At 47.0% G+C, this 19,891-nt stretch overlaps 1 protein-coding gene across 3 annotated transcripts in view; it reads right to left on the reverse strand.

The window, feature by feature from the left end:
• The window catches only part of MSRA (methionine sulfoxide reductase A), a 411,741-nt gene that overhangs the window by 24,114 nt on the left and 367,736 nt on the right, over positions 1-19,891 (reverse strand). The gene's annotated exons all lie outside the window — the stretch shown is intronic.

A 19,891-nucleotide genomic window follows, 5' to 3' on the forward strand; every position in this document is an offset into this window, starting at 1 on the left:
GAATGTGTGTCCCAGTGCCTCCTGAGCTCACCCTTGTTGCCACCCTTATTGCATTGTTCTAGGTGGCTGTGTGTGTTTTGATTTCTTCCACTTGATTAGAAGCCAACTTGAAGGCAAAGGTTGAGAGTAATCATTTTTATTGGTCCCACCACCCTTCCACGCACCCCAGGGCCTAAGACAGCATCTTACACATGGTACTCAGTCCATGCATTGACTGAATGGAATATATAATCACAGATAACTGATTTATCATCAATAAGAAGTATGACCAATATCTGGATCCAATTCAGACCAACAGTCCATTATGGTATCAGGTAACAATTAGACAAGCCAATTCACATTTAGTACCTCCTGGTACAAATTATTTAGCTGATGCCATTTGCTGGAGAGACTGGGAGAAGGAAGAAGTCCTAGTTCATTACCCAAGGGTAGTGAGTGGTATGAAATCTGACCAGTCTATGAATCAGCTCTATCTCCTAGCTGCTGTGTGACTTTAGGTAAGTTGCACACCTTCTGAGCCTTGGTTTCCTCATCTGTAAAATGGACGTGAGAATTCTGCTAATCTAAGAAGGCTATTCAGAGAATCAATGAGATGATACACATGAAAGAAATTTAAAAACTAAAAATATGCTATTCAAATGAGAAAACTTACATAATTATTTTTGTAACTCTTACTGGGATAAGCAAATTCTCATGGTTAATATATGTTAACCCCCCCTTTGTACTGGGAAGGAATGTGATGGGAAGGGTGGGGAGCTCTATTTATGTGTTGGTAAAGGGTCTGATACTTTGGGATAGCTTCTTTGAAAAAAAAATTATCTTTGAGGACCCCAGGGTTCTAGCTTCCAAAAATACAGACACATAGTATCATAGTATTATGTTAACTTTGGTTTCTCTATAATAAAACATTGAACGGCCTCTTTTGGTTTTGAAAAGGTCAGTGAAAAAAACTCGTCATAACAAGAAGATGAAGAGACTGGTAAAATATTTAAATGTGATTATAAATACACAAGATGCATATGTCATTTAGCTAATAGTTCCTATCAACTCCCTAGAAACCACTCGCTAACACTGGACATGTTGTCTTAGGGTCTCTCCCATCTGCCGTTTACTTTGCCACCTATCACAGAATGCTTACCCAACACAAGGCCTGTGGGCTGGCCATGTGGCCACCATACATTACACTGTCTTCAGACCACATAACCACCCACGTGGCATCTTGATGTGAAAACATGAAACCTGAAGAGTGACCATGTAGAAGGGCACACATGATGCCCAGGGACCAGTCACAAAACTGTCTCCATTCAATACCTGCACACGCTTGCCTGTTAATCACATCACTGCACATGCCCGCTGACCCCATGCTGACTGCACAATTATAAACGCTTGCTGCCCTGTGCAGGTCATAAATGATATAGGACAACTGCATGGTGGCCCCCCTGAATATTGGCAATTCCCATGCTGTAATCAAATACACAGAATAGTTCCACATACATTCTGTGCTTCCATAACTATAGGTTCTACACTCGACTGCCCAGCTGTGCATCTCTAATACCTAGGTGCTGATGCATCTGTAATGCCTCAGTGCTGGTACATCTCTAATACCTAGGTGCTGGTCACAGCACTGTGTTCACAACAGCACCCAGGAGTGGGTGACCATGTCCCGGGTGTGGAATGATTGTGCCAATTCCCTTCAAGATGGCATCCTTTTGCCTAGAACACAAGGCCCATTTTCACTAAAAGCCAAGAAATGTCTGTCAGCTCTACATCAGCATTTGCTGTAAAAGCTTTGGATTCAAGTCTGAAAACCCCACTATGGTGAGTTCAATGGAAAAATATACAGGAAAATGTGTCCAACCAATGGCAGAAAAACGACCATCGAGCTGATGTTGTTTCCACTCTAAAAGCAGAAGAGGCCGTGACTCCTCTGCACACACTGGAGATGAGGGCGGGGCGGGGACAGCTCTGCTTTCTGTCTCCTCCTCCCCTCACCCCATTCTGGGACTCAGGAGTAGCTACGGGTAGCTGGGGTTGTTCCCTTCTCATGTATAACTGACACAGGGATGATAGAACATTTCTCTAGTCGGGGGAGGCTCCTTCGACGTCAGCTAATTCAAAAATGAAAACACGGAGAGCCGAGGGGTAAAGTGATGGCTCCGGGCCGCACTGCTGATTAAAGGACAGAGTGCATTCACAGTGACATACTTAGCCACCAGATTAATTTTTAATTACAGAATATACTTGGCTACTGAGCACATTAACTGATAACGAAAAGAGCACCATGAGCAGATCCAGAGAGAGGGAAGAAGCGGGGGTGAGGGTGGAATGTGGAGCTCGGGACCAAGAGGAGGGTGGAGGTGGGGCCAGCAGGGAGGGACCCTAGGCGGGCTCAACGCCCAGCCGTTTGGTCTCAGGGAAGCCATCTTCCCTCCACAGTCCTTCTAACATTCATAATTCAGACAGATGCAGGAGATATGAGCATCAGTCAGTGTGCCAGGAAGCCTGGCGTGTAGGCAGTGAAATTTAAGAGGAAAGAGACAGATGTCCATCCACTCAGCCGTGGCCAGCCTGGACCGTGCGCCTGCATTCCCCACTCCCTCATCATGAGGGTCTCAGGTCAGCTGTTATCACCACACACAGAGACAGAGTCCTCACATCTCCCTCCCTTCACAGAGGCGAACCTTCCACCACAAAGCCAACGGGGAGGCTGTGATTCATCAAACTTTCTTACTTCGTTTTCTGAGCACTCTGTGTTCACACAGGGAGTTTCTTTAAACCTGAAAGTCTGAATACCAACTTTTAGAAATGTCGAGAAATGTTTCAGACATTTCTATGGACCAGGGGATGGTCACTGCCTGACCAGCACTGTGGCAAAACCAGGCAGTGACCCAAGGTCCTAATAAGTAAGGGCAGTATTGAAAGATGTCCCATCTGCCCACCCCTCCTCCATCACTTACTTTTGCATGGGACACATAAAGCCACAAACAAATGAGACCACAAATTCCTGTTCTTGGACTCGAGGGCAGGGCAGGCTAGGACAGTGGGTGGCAGACACGTTAGATGTGGTCGTGTAGAAGGAGAACCTGGCCAGCCAATGGACAAGTGGCCAGATGTGTGACCCTGGGAACACACCCACCTCTCTGGCCTCAGCATCCTCATCTGTGTAATGCGGGCTTTCCGTGGCTTCTATAAAACCCTCCTGGGCTCCTTCATTGGATTTAATATTAGTAAAATATCCACAGAATTATCCATGAGCGAGGGAAAATATTTTAATAGAGATTAATTAAAGATGTGAACTTGGTTTAATCACCTAGAATGCTGCAGATACCTACAATTGCCTGCTGGGCCCTGGGCAGTGCACAAGATCCCTTGTTCACAGTACAATGCCTTCCCCAGACAGGGCCCATCTGAGTAACCATGCCCATTTCAGAAGAAACTGGAACTTAAGTTGCCAAGTGTCAGAGAAGGACTGAAACCCAGGCTTCCTGCTGTCACAACTGTGATGAATAACTGGGTTAAGCTGGATTGTTTAAGGGGGAATAAAAGTCAAGGGAAAATTAGGTTAACATTTTTATGAAAGTGTTCTTCCGATAGAGTCCGAACATGGGTAAGTTCAAGAACTACTTCCTTCTGTTTTTGCTTTTGAAACCCTAGAACATGAGCTGTATTTGAGAATGGGTAGCATTCACCTTTAAAACCCAGAACACAATACCTCATGCTATTTTTAAAATGTAATTTTCTATCCTCATTTCTTCACCTTTAAATTGGAGTTAGTGCATGTCCACACCTCTCAGGGTGCTCAAGTAAGGTAATATGACAGCCATAATTCACCAAGCAACTGCAAGGTGTCATTTTATTGTTGTAGTTATTACTTTGACTTGATAAATATCTAAAAAGTTTCCGAAATCACCATGTGACAACAGCCAGACATATAATAATGTGATTCAACTGGAAGTTGTCATGTTGCTTCTGTCGCACCATCAGTGCTCACAGGACTGTGGATGCCACCAGCTTCCTGAGGGGTTGGGAGGCAGCAGGAGCAGAGCTGTGACACCCAAAGGGTAGGAGCCCTAACAATGACCCTGCTCAGAGCTGACAGCCAACCAGACTAGTGCTGCTGGTTATCTGTCTTTGATGAAGCCCTTAACCAGATAATTACCTGGCCCCCCATTTTGCACAAGGAAACAATAGGCTTCCAACACAGAGCCATTTAATGAGCTAACATCATATATAACTAGTTCAATGTGCACTAGGTGTGACAGGTGGAACCTAGTGAGAAAGAACCATTTAAGCAGTCTTTCGATGTCAAAGAACCCTGCCCTTTGTATCTCCTCCACCTGCACCCCAGCTTCAGACCTTTACTCTGTAAAAAGTAACCTATTGGGGTCATTTTAAGTGGAGCTGAGTAGCCGTTCAGCAGAACTGGCTTGCACATCCCGTTTTCTGAACTGGGGCAAACCGCCAACATCCCAAGACATCAGCAAGGATGAGAGTTTCCTGTCCAAAGGGCTGGTCAAGTGAACACTTATCCAGTGAGCACGCTGCCCACCAGTGAAGTACAAATCTAGCTTTGTCAGCACCAGAGAACTTTCCTTAAAAACAATTTACCTGTCTTTCTCCCTTTTTCCCACTAAAATCCAATTCTCTCTCCTTTGATCAGGACACTATTTGGGATTCTACTTAAACCCGTGTAACCTGAATTGCAATTCTTTATCTGAAATAAACAATCTGTCTCTTGAACTGATTCTTGTTTTTGAAGTTTGACATTTCTGAGGCCTCCTGGGAATCTCCATGGGGATCGTCCAATGAGGGCCTCAGATGTCACGTGTCCCATATTAAACTCAGCCCCTTTCTCTGAGAGCCAGCCCCCATCAATCTCCAACAAGAGAATAGGCTTTTTAATTCGCAGACCTGATCTCACTCCCCTGCCCCCACCCTGCCCCAAACATAAATGTCAAACCTATCCCTTTACTTCTCCCACTCTCCCCTCTGCCCCACACCCAGGACTCACCCTCTGCCACAACGAGACACCCACCATGTGGACAAATTCTCTCCTTGATCAATCTCTACTTAGGCTCCTCTGAACTCTTCTCAACAAGGCCCTGACTTGGGACTTTCATGGTCATCTCTGCATTGTCCAATTTTATCAAGAATTCTGCTAAGTCAGTTTAACCAGACCTCCCCCCGCCCCCCCCCCCCCCCACACACACAGACCTGATCACCCTTGATAACTGATTGGGTTGCTCATCCCCACCATCGCCAGGTGATGTCTGATCACCCTGGCCTGCCTTCAGCAAGATCCTGGTAGATTAGTTTAACCCGTTGTTTCCTCTTAGTAATTTTCCATCCACAGCACCCCCCGCCACCCCCTTGCCTATAAATTCACACATTTCCTTGTTGTATTGGGAGCTGAGCCCAATTTCTCTCTCCTGCTGCAAAACCTCACTGTAGTAGTCCCCCTTGGTCTTCCTTACACATTAACAAGTGTCATGAGTAATTTTATTTTTACTTTAATAGTTGACCAAATAGGACTCAAATGTGGGACTTCCACCTCACCCAGCAGTTCTCAATCCTGGCCACATCCTGGAAACAACTGTCTAAAACAAATAAACAAAAAACAACACAAAAAACAAAACTCCTATGGCCAGGTCCCACTGCAGACCAGCTAAACACCAGAAAGGAGTGGGGGGGGGGGTAGTTTTTAAATCTCCATAGGTGAACCCGGTGAGCAGCGGGGGCTGAGAACTTGTGGCCCAGACATTTTCCCTTTACCACCTAAAGAAGGAACGCAGTTCTGCCGGGGCATCTTACAGGCATCCCGATGACTGTCACTGGGGCGTTTATCACACTATCCTGTCACTCTTGGGAGGCAGGAATTCCAGTTTTCATGCTGTGGGTCCCAACACTGGCGGAGTTCCTGGCGGAGTTGCTGAACTGCTCTGAAGGCATCAGAGCAGGCAGGTGGGAGCACAGGGAGAGTCTCCCATTTCACGCAGGCTGATCCTCCTCCCCCTCACCTCTAATCTTGGGGGCACAGAAGGTGTCACACGGTTCTCCAGGGTGACAGAGCCCTCTCTGTCAGGCATTTCTCATTTCAGGAACAAGCTCTGGGCTCACAGCTGTCCTCAACTGGCAAGTAAATGTCACAGTGAGTGTTATAACATGTAGCTTCATGGAGCACGGGTGATCTGGAGTCCTTGATTTTGGGGTGAATCTCAGCAATGTGAAGACAGTCACATCCCCCATCCTCTGAACCCCCAAGAAAGGAGTGGGTGTGAGCAGATGAAGACAGTCCTTAAAGTTCTTTCCATCTCTAGCATCCTACAATGTTCTGACAAACAAAACAGAAATGCTTTGTCCTTAGCTGTGTGCAAACGAAGCAGAAGCCACCAAAGTGAGGGTGACAAAGAGCAGGAAGAAAACTCACAAAGGCGACCAGGCCCAGAGTAACCCACAATTTCACAGCCCATCGCTGCGCTTTGTCTGAAAAGACTGCTGAGAGAAGAGATGTGACGTGGGGTGGCCAGAAGAATAACTCCAACCATGCTTCCCGGAATAATGTACTTCATGTTCCTTTTGATTCCAAGGTGTCTAATATGATTTCCAAAACATTTTTATAAATGTCAAACTCACTGTCAATCCTAAACCACCTGGAAAAAAATAACTGACAGGCAGCTAAATTAAGGAGCTATAATTTTGCTGCAGTGTTTCAGGGACCTTTTAAGCTACAAGAACCATATTGAAATTGCTTCAATAGAGCCCAGGAGCTGCATGAGTTAGAATAGGCCACACAAAACTCCCTTTCACACACACACACACAAATACACACACGCACACACACACACACACACACACACACACACACACACACGTTAAAATGGAATCAAATTTCCTAAGAGCGTAGATCTTAAGTGTTTTCACCCCTCGCCCCCTCACCCACACACATAAGTGGTAACTATCTGAAGAGATGAATATATTAATTAGATTAAATATGGTGATCATTTCACTGTACATACATAATCAAATAATCAAATTGTACACTTTAAATATGTACAATTCTTTTTAAAAAATATTTTAATTGATTTTTAGAGAGAGGGGAAGGGATAGGGAGAGAGAGGAAGAAACATCCATCGGCTACCTCCCCATGAACCTTGACGAGGGATTAAACCCACAATCTGGGTATGTGCCCTGACTGGAAATTGAACCAGGGACCTTTTGGTGCATGCAACGACACTCAAGCTACTGAGCCAGGGCTATATTCCTAAATGTCAAATAGACCTCAACTGAAAAAACTGAGCTTATGCGAGATGAACGGGAGCTTTTTCTCACCATGGGACTCCATTCACACCACTGCCATTCTAAGCTCCCCTGAACCATGGCTCACACAGGCAAGCCCCCTGCAGCTGGACCCCGCCCTCCTCCTGCAGCCTCCTTGCTTTCCTGCTGGCCGCAAAGCTGGCCTGTGCTGCTCCGTGGACCGTTCTGACTCGGCCACCCACCGCTCTCTAGACCTGCGCGCATCACCAGGCCTCAGATGTTCCGCCTCAGAGACTGGGTGGCAGGACGAGGTTTTCTCTCCTGGATGCTTCCATATCTCTAGGAAAGCTCTTGCCTGTTTCCAAACATGAAGCTCTGAGAATTCTGTTCTCCCATCCAGCACCTCGAGAGGAAGACACACTTAAGGAGCTGAATGCCTACAAGGGAGTTGACTGAGGGCCGGGATGGGGAATCGCCAGGGAGCTGATGGGGTGATGTCAGTGGGCACTAGCAGCTGGTGAAGAGCTGGCCCTCCTCCAAGTATGGCCTCGTCCTTCCACGACTGGAAGGGGCATGCGCTTGGGGAGAAGAGTCTGGGAATACCATTCTGGCTTTAAGTGACCTTCAGCCCATTCAAGACCTCTGCCACCTGCAAACTATGAAAACAGAGCTGAGGTCTTTGCCATGTGAAGCTATAGCTAGTGGACCCAGAGGCCCATTAGCCATATTTTCATGAGATGCTTTGGCAAAGCCGTCTCCTGGCACCGCCTTTACGAGTCTAGCTCAGGTCTCTAAATGAGAGGCAGGTGTAGGATGACAGCCTCTGGTCATTTTGCAAATAGGGCACTCAAGGTGTGCCTCCCTCCTGGGCCGAGCTGAGCCTCCACACCAGCTGCTACCAGTCGGTCGGTCCAGGCACTGAAAGAAGTTCACAGGAGACTGGTGACAGGCATCTCCTCAGACCCAGGGTGGGTGGGGCAATAAATATTAAAGAGGTCATAGACCTGGACTCTCATCCAAAAGACATAAGAGCACCACAGAGGTGGGAGGGTGCCTGCAGGCAGAGCCATCTTCAAGGCCACAGGTCCCTGAGCAGCTGCCAGTGCTGACAAACAGGAGAGGCAGCCAGAGGAGGGCAAGGAGGGGACCCAATCTACTGAAGGAAACAAAGACTCACAGCCAAGCAATCCTCAGCAATCCTTGCCTCAGTTCCATGGTCGCTTAACCTCAATGGGCCTCAGTTTCTTCATCTGTAGAGTGGGCAGGACAACCCCATTTCAGAAAGAGCAATGTGGAGCCACTAATATGGCATACATGTAGATTGCTATTAACAGGACAGACAATGGCATAAAAGATGCCCCATCGGTTACCCATAGGCCTAGTAATCCCATCCCTAGGGATTTATCCCAACAAAATCATTGTAAGAACTACAGTGTATTTATATGGCCCAAGACTAATCAGTGGTCTTGTCAAAACAAAGGGGCTACCACTAGGGGCCATGCTGGTCAGGCTGTGTGTTTTGGACTCTAAGAGGGCTGTTGCAGGCTGGAGAAGGAGGAGACCAAGGGGCACACAACCGGGGGAGAGGGAGAAGGTGGAGGCAGCAGGAAAAAGAAGGAGGGACCTTCCTGCTGGGACCAGGATGCTCAGGAAATGACCGACAGCAGGCCTGGCACAGGATGAGGCCACAGGCTTCCATCCCATCAGGGCAGGGGGAGGTGCCCGTCCCCGCCCCACTCCAGGCCCCCCTCTGCTGATGCCACCTGCGAGCAAAATGAGAAGATACTCAGATTAACTAAAGTGGGCAGAGCAGGGATCTTTCAGTCCTGACACGTCCCTGCAGATTTAGTATCTGTTCCGGGATTTTTGTTGATGTCTTTGACACTAAGTAATCTTTGCAGATAACCTCATGTTGAAGACCTCAGGGAGGTCAGGTGCTGAGCAGACGGGAAGTCACGTGGAACGCCCAGGAGCTGCCCTCGCCCTGGACAGGCAGGTGACTTCTCCACAGAGAAAAGCTGCAAGTCGCCAAATGTCTAGGGGCAGGGCGGTCAAGCTCGAAAAGCCAGTCACACGAGGGAAGTGTTCTGCAGTCATTGAAAGTGACAAGTATGAAGGTTATAAAGCAACGGGAGAAAAGCACTAATAACGTTAAGTGAAAAAAGTGCAACACAGAAACGTCACTGTCCAATGTCATCTGTAAAAGAATATGTGGGCAAATCCACCAAGACTGGAGAGAGCCCAGGAAGATGGAAACAGTTACTGTGATGGAGCAGGGGCCTATGGGTAATTTTCACAAGTACCTTTATGGTTGCAGTGTTGTCTTCATAATAAAATTCAGTTTCAAATAAGAGAGAGGCTGGCACAGCGGTGCTCAGATGTCAGCCTGCCTCAGACCATTCACAAGGCTCATTAAACTCAGCCCATCCCAGGGTTTCTGAGTCACTAGGTCTGGGGCAGGGCCTGAGAACTTATATTTTTGACTAGTTCCCAGACGATGCAGGTGCCACTGGGCCCACACTCTGAGAAACACTGGGCTAGCTGGTGGTCTCTATGAAAGTATGAACTTTGAGCTGCTGAAGAGGATGTCAGTCCTCACCACTGTGGTGAGCCTCTAGTCTAGCTAGTCCAGGAGATGTTGCCAGTCTCTGTTCTGATGGGCATGGAAATCCTGGTCACTTCTGCTCTGTTCACGGTCAGGATCACCAACTCAGCAAGGTCACTGGGAACATTCCTCACGGGTCACAGAGACTGAGGGAGCATTTCAAACAGATGAGCCACCAGCCCCCCTAGTTTCTGGGGAGCCCTGGGGCCCGATTCACACGCTCTGTGAGCTTGTGGAGCCATTCAAGCTTTCCGGGTCTGATTCGGGTTCCTAATCTATAAAATGGGGCTGCAAGTCATGCCCTAACTTCTAGTGGCGGTTCACATTATGCAGCTGTACGGAAGGACCGTGGTGATCTATCTTACTGAAAGTAATGATTACAAGGGTGTGTTGTTGGTTTTTTTGGAATAATTCACCTGTTATACAGGTGGACCCAGCCAGGAGGGTAAAAACCAGGCCAGTTTGCCTGCATGATTTTACATTAATTGCATTTGACATTTTTGGTTGGCAACATCCCAAACCTGGAGGTGGCCTGAATCCCCTTTAAGCAGATTTCTGCCAGCATGGATGTGGGGCCTCTGATGTGAGGCACAGTTTGACCTATTAAGAACGAGACCCTTTGATATTACTAGTAGCATTCTTTTTCCTCCAGCAAATCTTGATTCTTTGTTCACTTCAGCAAAAGCTCATTATGACCTCAGTATCTGACTCCACTAGAAGGCATGGGTTCTCTGTAGCAATACCCTTCAGGTGGGTGAGAAAGGGGCATGAGGGTGGATAAAATAAGAGGTGTAGATATTTTTTACCTACAAACACCCCCTGCTCTTCCGACCTTTTGCCTTTGCATCTGCCCAGCTCATGGAGACTGCTGGAAGGCCCTGTGCTGGAGCTGGGGACAGCAGGCAGCAGTGAGTCTTTCAGAGACCTTGGCTGACTGGTTTCAGGCTCTGAAATCAGATTCAAACCTCTGCTGGGTCTCTCTGAGCTGCTTTAATTGTGGCAAGTTCACAGGGCAAACTCCTGCTGGGAAAACACTTTTTCAAAGGAGGGTCATAAATACCAAAGTGCTGGGCGTGGAGGGGGCACTTGGCTTCCAGGGACAGCCAGCTGGGAGTGCCTAGCACAGACCCCAGGCTGGCCAGGAAGACATTTTCTGGCAGAGCTGGTGCTGGTGGCCCAGGAGGGGCTCCATTTGAGCTCAGGCATTGGCAGCAGGCATGCGACCCCCCACAGGGCATGCTGGACCCAGCACAGAAGCTTCTAATCAGAGACACCTGCTCAGGGTGAAGGGCTCCGGGTGGCCAGGCCAGCAGATGTCTTTATCAGTGACTGGATGTTGGCAGAGGAGCTCTGCTCACTCTTAGAGCAGGGCACTGGGAGAAAGCACTGTGGCCTGGCAGCCTAGAGCCCTGGTTCTAATCAGCCTGCCACTAGCCAGTTATGTGGCTTCTCCCTTCTGGGCCTTGGTTTCTTCCGATCTGAGAGCTGGCAGTGAGGTTAGATAACGTATGGGTCCCTCTGATTCTTGGGGCCCAGGCAAAAGCAGACTTGGGGAGAGCACTTGCTTAGGGAGGGTTTCCCTGAGTGGGCAGCTGCCCCAAAGAAATGCCTGCTATTCCTGTTTGCATTGTACAAGCCAGGGATGTGAGGATCCTTGGAGAACATGCTGGGAAAACCAGCACCCCAAGGAATGCACCATCTCATGGATACAAGGTACACGAATGCCTGCTGAATGATCCCGCTGAAGAAATGGATGATCTACCTACTAAGCAACAATGAGCTGCTCAGACTGTCAGAAATGTAAGACTGCAACCCAGGAAAGGACTCACTGATGACACCTGACTAGATCAAGTCAAGTTCCAGGAAGACACAATCTTTTCAGAATTCGAAAGTCCTTAATCTGGTACGGGAAGGGGACACCACTATGACATAGGAACGCATATTAATAACCGACCCCATCTGAAATCCACACAGAAGCCTCTAATATAATGCTCACTTCACTGACCTAATGCCCAATTCCACCCCCATGAGTGGACTGGCCTTCTACAAGCAAAGGGACAGAAGCAAGCCAGAGGCCTTATTTATCAATGGGTTGCCATTCTGAAAAACCCCAAGCCCAGGGACCTCTGCTGGCTAATGGGCAGCTCCCAGTAATCCTCTACTCCCTGCTGGTGCTTGATTGTGGCGGACAGGCAGCCTGCCCTTGGACCATGCTGCTTCCCCAAACATAGCCTGTTCCTACTGAGACACCCACAGAATCACGAGCTCCGCAAAACATCATGCCGTGGGCCTTGAGAGGGAAACACAGCATATGGATTCAGGTCTGCAAGAACAGTTGTGAGAGTGCCCACACAGGAGGCTTTCGTCCACCTCCAGGGCCAAGGTGGTGCATGATGCCATTAACTCCTGATCTAACAAGAAGTCAGATTGCACCCTGGCTGGGGAGTTCGGTTGATTAGAGCATCGTCCAGATATGCCAAGGTTGCAGGTTTGATCCCCAGTCAGGGCACATCCAAGAATCAAACAATGAATGCATGAATAAGCGAACAACAAATCCATGTTTCCTTCTCTCTCTCTCTCTCTCTCTCTCTCTCTCTCTCTCTCTCTCAGTAAGTAAATGAAAAAATAAGTAAGTAAATCAGTAAGTAAATGAAAAATAAGTAAGTAAATCAGTAAGTAAATGAAAAAATAAGTCATTGCTACAGAGTTGATGCTTGCCTTATTTTCTTCTAACTTTATTTGGGATAGGGAGAAGGGAAGGTGCCAGAAAGAGGAAAAAGCAGAGGAGGAGCAGATAGGTGTCTATACAAGCTCATTCCTAGCATCTTCTCTCAATTCAAACATATAGGAGATTTCTAAGGCAAAATTAAGGGGAAAATGCAAAATGTTAATCTCTCAATGTTTCAAAGCAAAAACCCTTGACCCCGATGGCTACATCTGCATGATTAGTTTCCTGCCAAAGTACAGTGGGAAGGGCACAGAGAGACCTGCATTGCAGCTTTGTCATTTACTAGGTAAGACCTTGGGGAAGTTATTTAATATTTCTGAGACTTACTTTACTCACCTGTAAATTGGACTCCTAATACCTTATTCTTTTATTATTATTATTATTATTATTATTATTAATTGATTTTAGAGAACCAAACCCACAACCTGAGTATGTGGCCAGCTCGGGATCAAACCTGTGACTTTTTGGTGCATGGTATGATGCTCAACCAATGAGCCACACTAATACCTTCTTAATAGAGTTCTGTAAGACATACATGTAAAGCACCGAGCCTGGGGACTGGGGCCTGGATTTGCTGAACTAATAGTTGCTCATCTCATCTCTACCACAGCACAGTGGCAGTGCAGGAGTCTCCCCATACCACCAATCCCAGACCACAAGGCCCCAGATAAATTGCTATTTCCCCCTACACTATCTCTATCCATAATCCCCAAATTATATTCTGTGAGTTCACTTCTGTACTTCCTTATCATCAACTCCACAGGCGAAGGGTTTTGGGACCAAAAGGATCCTAGGAATTTGGCCTAAAGAACAAAAGCCCATCAGCTCTCTGCACTGAACAGAAGGAGGCTTGACTTCTCCATCAATCAGCCTAATAGCAAGGGAAACCGTCTCCACTGGGGTTCCCTGTGCTTGCGGATAAGCCAGGAACGGGGTGTGTGGTGTGTGGGGGCAGGCCGACACCATGGTGAAGGATGCTAACGTGGTGGTGTCTCACCCACCTGTCCTCAGGTCTCGCCCACAGCCTCTACCTGAATTCTGAAAGCCAGTGGTCTTTACACACACACCCCCACCTCACCTCCTGCATCTGCTGAAAGCCTCCCAGAGCCCCATGGCCAGCTCCATCACATCCACGCTGCTCTGTCAGGCTTTGAGGTCCTACCCTAATCTGGCCCATTTTCATCGTTTCCCACTTGATCCCCATAGCCCCCGCTTCCTGTAACATCTGCCCTCTCTCCAAGTGTCCCCAGAGTTCCGTACACTGCACATGCCCTGCCTCTGTGCCGTAGTCACTCTGACTTCCTTTCTGGAGTCCTCCGCCTCCTCTCCCCAGAAAGGCCAAACTTGACCCCAGTCAAGGGTCAAGTTCCTGCCCCGCTTCTTCCAGGAAGCCAGCAAAGGTGGCAGCTCAGTGTCGTGTCAAAGCACAGTCAGATAGGCCTGGGTTGAAGCCACAGCTCCCAGACCACCTGGTCACCGTGAACAACTCACCTAACCTTCCCATCCTAGGACAATGACAGTGACAGTCCTGCCTCATGTACTAGATTGGGGCCTATATGAAATCGTGCTTGTAAACTCTCAGCACAGTGGCTGGTAAATGGCCAAACCTATAGAGGAAATCCTATTGTTTTACTTTATTGGAATTTGTAAAATAGTTTTAGTTGTCTGCCTCAACTTTTAAGCCCTCAGAAACTGCAGCTATTATTTTAATTAGTATTCCCTGACTATTCCACCCTTCTCTTGCAAATTCCGGTAGCGCCTATAGTCTGTCTCACATCATTCAGTGTTATGCATGATGGTTTTTCATCTTAGCTTTGTCTAATTGTAGGCTTACTCCCTTTGTTCACATCCAGGGAGAGAGAGGTGGGAGTAGATTCATGTCAACTGGATCATTTCTGTCGCTAGGAACACAGTAGTTGTATAAGTCAGATTCTCTGAAATTCAGTGTGGATATCTAGAAACAGGGAAAATAGCACTTGCCCTACTTACCTAGTAACATTGTTGTAGGGGGTGTGATAAAGCACAGTGGTATATGTACAAGCATATTATCACTGCAAAGCACTGCACGTGCATAAGAAATCTGCATCTTATTTGCAAGCATGGTGAAAATAATCTCCATGGAGTTTACTTGGAAAATTACCCTAAACACTGTCAGCTCAATGAGGCCTGTGATTGTAATAGTCAATTTCTTAATTCCTAATTGGACCCCTCTGGCTCCTGTGGCAGCAGCTGCCCAGCAGGGCCAGTGACACCCAGTGAGAAAGCCCCGAGCTGTGCTGGAGGTGGAAGTCGGTGGGCCCACTGCCTGGGTGAGAACAGCTCACGGTGCCTTCCAAAGCAGAGGAGGCCCTGCGTGCACAGGCGCAGAGGTGGCAAAGCGGACACAGAAGCTCAGGGTGGAGTAAAAGGGGGTTGGCAGAGAAAAGGGAGGCTGGCAAATTGGGGACAGCCTTGCACGCCATGCGCAGGGGTCCAAATGCTATCTTGGCCAGGGGACCAATCTCCTCTTCTCCCTTCCCAACTGGTAAGAATAGTTCCCTTCCTGCTATTTACTTTTGCTCAAGCAAAAATCTGAGAATAAGACACACAATTATGTCACTCCCGAGTGTGGGGACCATATGGGGAAGGCCTTTGTCAACCATGCATTCATCACGTGTGGGGTCAGGAAAAATAAGGACCGAGGTGCTGTACAGCCAAGGTTTGGGAGTGATGACAGGCTTCCATGGGAGCTGACTTCTGCCATAATGTGCATAAGGGCTCCCCCAGTCCTAAATCTACACCACCTCTAAAGGCTGAGATGGCAGATGACTTCCTTTCTGACTTTCAAGTGCCTTCTAGTATTTAGCTCCTTCCTGATCTTGTCTCAAAATAATATGTCCTAAACATACCGATGAATTAAGTTTCTATCAACCACATGTCAGCACACGGAGAGCGCTATTTGTTAACTGGAACTGCACGAGGTGCAGTGCAGAAAGCATGGCTTGAAAACACCCCCAGGGGGTTGTGGTCTATCTACCCGGGCTAAGCAGCCACGGCACAAGATGGTGAGATTTGCGTTTGTGGGAAAGGCTGCAGTCAAAGGAGTAGCAGCATTGTGGAGAGGAGACTTGGCTCACACGGATGCGTATGCGCATGTGAATATGTGATGGCACACACCAGAAAAAGGGCCAGCACCTTTATTTTCTCCATGGCAACCCTGACCCATATTCGCTCAAATAAATGTTCCCATGTTGACTGGCTCACCTGGCAGAACAGACCCATGTGCCAGTCCCGGGCTGATCAACAAGACCTCGAGGGTGAAAACCACAAGGCATTTTGAAGAAAGTATGCTTTCCTCCTTATTGTTCACTCTGACAAGCATTTCCTCCTGTATTCTAGGTATGTAGTGTGGATTGAAGATGACATATGAAGATGAGAAAAGGGGTTCAGAATGAGGGAGAGGCATTTCACAGGTTACTAGGATGTGGGCCCTCCAGGCCCTGGTTCCCTGTGCTGACAGTGCAGGCAACGTGGCTGCTACTCTTACAGTAATTGCTGTTGGATGAATGAATAAGTGAGAACTGACATTTTACTAAAAGAAGAGTATAACTAGCAGTTTCAGGAAGAAATCTCTTTCCTAAGAAGCCACAGACATTGGATGATTCTCTAACTCGCTATTTCTTGACTGGCCACATGAATGTTATGCTACCACATGTAACAGAATCAAGGAATTACATTCTGAGGAACTATTCTCATCTTCTCTTGGAAAGCCATGCCATCCGGTAGAAGGAGCATGAACTTGAAAGCCCCCTGTCTTTGCCACTTACTGGCTATGTGACCTTGGGCAAGTCATTACATTTCTATGACCATAATGGCTCCCTCAGCTGTAAAACAAAGGTACTAATTATCTAGTGGCAGGGAGAATAAAAACAACATGTGAAAGCATTCTGCAGCTGCCAAACATAAGACAAATGTTGGATGTTACTAAGCCAGAAAGCAAAAGCAATGTCAAAACAAAGTTAATGAAAGTGTCCCCATCTACCCTTATGGAGGACTCACCATCAGGTTTCTGCTAAAGCAAGAAGAGAACATACGTAGCGCCAAGTGTCCACTACAGATTAGATGCCAAACGTCACTGTGTGGATTGTTCAGTTATGAACTCACGGTTTCATCACCATGTAGGAGAATGAGGGAATGGCTGCTCCTCCGTTATCTGCTATACGTTATTAAGGATGATTTTAAACTTGGGAAACAGATGATTAATTCCCATAAAGGTATTTTTCTTCTTATGTCTGTTTTTTAAAATGTCTTTGTGACTAATTGGCCCTAAGTTGAATAAATTATTGAACTATGAATAATGCTCAAATAGGATGACTATTGATAACCATTACCTAGCACATATTAATAATTATTTTAAACCACATCCCATTTTTAACAATAGTTTTAATTCTAAAATCAAATGTTGACATACTGTAAATTCTGTAAAAGAATTCTGTGATTCTTTTACATTCCTCAGTTTCTGACTGCTTTAAAGTGTAAAACACCATAAGTCAAAGGCAAGCAAAAGTCAAAAGATGACCCCCTCTTACTTGCATCTGACGGTAATTTATACGCTATATATAAGATAAATCTCCGTAGGTGGTGTTTGGTTTGCTGTGATTATACTTAGTTTTGAAATTTTAGTGTTTGCTTATTTTAGGTACTTGGTCTGCAATTAAGGCACCCTACCATTAGGTGGCAGTGGTGTCACAACCATGCTATACTCAAATAAGATTATGTCTACAATAGATTATTTCTTAGCTAGGAAGGAAAGTCTATTTTTCTTCTTTATTTAAAAAAATAAGGAAGAAAAGAGCCACATTTCAACAGTATTTTTAAAGTGACTTAGTTTTTAGTACTTGATATAAAGTAACATAAATTTTATAAACTTTACCTTAACCATTTATTCTCAATTTCTCAGTCCCTACTTAATATAATTACTCCCCCACACCCCCAGAACTAAATGCAGAGTTCATTTCAAGCTCACTAAGAACCCTGAGCTTGGATTCTGACACCCTTTTAGCGTTTGAACTTCAAGTCCATTGTTTCAGCAGACCTGTTGGCACAGCTGTGTCCTATAACCGCAAGAACTCCGTTTTCTTACTAAGCTCTTTGAGACTACTAGAGGGGAAGACTTGATTTGCTTTGGGGACTACTAGGTCAGCTAGAAGACCCTTTATAATTGACTGTCCCATTTTTCAGGCAGAAGGAAAAAACAGTCACAGGCAGGTACAAGCACCTGTGGGCAGCAGACACCACAAATACATTTACTACATGGAAAAAAGTATGTTCTACTCTTCCTTAGGGGAGAAACATTTCTCCTGCCCAGGGGAATCTTAAGTTGTCGGCTCATTTAAATATAATCTCTCTTCAGTTCCCTTAGTAACCACGCTAACTCAGGGTCAGATAAAAACTGTCTCACAACTGCTTTTTATAAAGGAGCTTTTATCGTTTATCACAGAACATTGCATCTTGCAAACAGCATTTGTTCAGATAGCTGGGCAGAGTTTTAAACTCAGATCTAGAGGGTACCATCACTAGAAGCAATCATGGGCAAGGCCCTGATACCGGGCCTTTGGCCCATAGTGGCACCCTCTTCAGTCTCTGGAAAGGATCACATGTTCATCTTCCAGCTCCTCTTTAGAAGTCAAATGATAGTGCTGCGTTTAATCTTTTTTTTTACACTTTCAGGGTGTGGTGTGTGTTTTTTTCCAAATTGAGATTCTTCTGCAAAGATTTTTCAAGATAAGGGGAGGAAGGAGGCCTTAAAATGACTCATTCTGTAAAAATGAGTTAAGACTATTTTAAGCCTTAAAAATGTTCCCTCATAATCACCATTGTTTTATGCACCAAACTAAGAACACAGAACTAAGGGATTTTGGAGTCAGAATGGACATTCTAAGGTGCCCTTGCACCCAGGTCCCTATCGGTCAGGCGTCCTTTCAGTGGCTCAGGCCCCGCAGTCACTCTGCTGCTGCCAGATTTCACCGTGCAGGGCACACCCTCCTTCACAGGGCAGGGAATTCTACTGATGGGCAGCTCCATTCGCTTGGAAATCCCCGCTGATGGGCTAACACCTACCTCACTGGACTTTCACCCCAAGTCCTCTCCTGTCCCCTGCAGTGAGTGTCCCCACAGCGCCCCTTCTCGTTGCCAACGGCAGCCCAACAGCATCTTGAATGCAGCCTTCACACCTCACTGCAATGTTTTCTTCTAGGCTCCACAGAACCTCTTTCTCAACCCTTCCTCACAGAGCCCCACTCATCTTGGTTCCCCCCTTCCCCATGGGTAGTGGTGCCAGGGCACCACAGGTGTCCTAGGACTGGGCACGATGCTCCGGTGTGAGGGAGCACAGGGAGGTCTGCCCAGTGCCAGACACAGAACAGCAGGTTCAACTAAAAAGAGCTCTAGCAGGTGCCCAGGTTCCAACCTGCCTCGGCCTCGATGCTTCAGGTGGGACTTATCCACACCCCTGCGCCTTGGTGGGCTCACCTCTATAATGACAATAGTGACTTCACAGGATTACCATCAGTAAGTGAAATTACACCATATCAGACGGTAACTACAATGCTAATTGAGACACAACAAAATCAGAAGAGTTTGGGTAAGTCAAAAGCAGCTTTCACAGGTAAAATACCGCAAAACTGAGTCTATTGATCAACACAATCAATTAAGCTCTGTCATCTCGTTGATCCATTCATTAAGTGAGCATGAGTTGAGTGCATACGAATGGTGCTCAGGACCGAAACCATGAGTAACACGCCTTGACCACAGGAGTCTCCCAGGAAGGACAGTGGTTCTAGCAGTGAAGGCTGCTAGTGGGGCAGGCCTGTTAGAGCTATATGCAGGCAGGGGCTGTGGAGCATTGAAGTGGCCCCTGGCTCAAGCCAGGGTTGGGAGAATGCTTCCAGAAGGAGATGCCACCATCAGGCCCAAATTTAACCAGTGCTGCAACTGCAGTTCCAATCTCTGACACTCATATCCAACTCAGGCTGAGCAGCAGCTCCCTGGCCTCCAGAATGTCTGAGTCCATATGGGGGTGAAGCCTTCCCCTGTCCTCACCATCGACTCAAGGAGAATTCCAAAGAAGGCTGCACCAGGCTGGGCTAAGAGGTCACCCGGTACCCTACCCAACCCCAGACAGGTACAAGCAATTGCTTCTGTCTTCTCGGCTCATGCCCACGGCACAGGATGCCAAGCGGTAGGCAGGTGGCTTTGATATAAATTTAGAGCCCTTTGCTTCCTCTGCCCACTCATAACTTCACACTTTTCCCCAAGCTGCC

This window comes from Plecotus auritus, assembly GCF_963455305.1.
Source record: "Plecotus auritus genome assembly, chromosome: 6".
Classification (NCBI taxonomy): Eukaryota; Metazoa; Chordata; class Mammalia; order Chiroptera; family Vespertilionidae; genus Plecotus; species Plecotus auritus.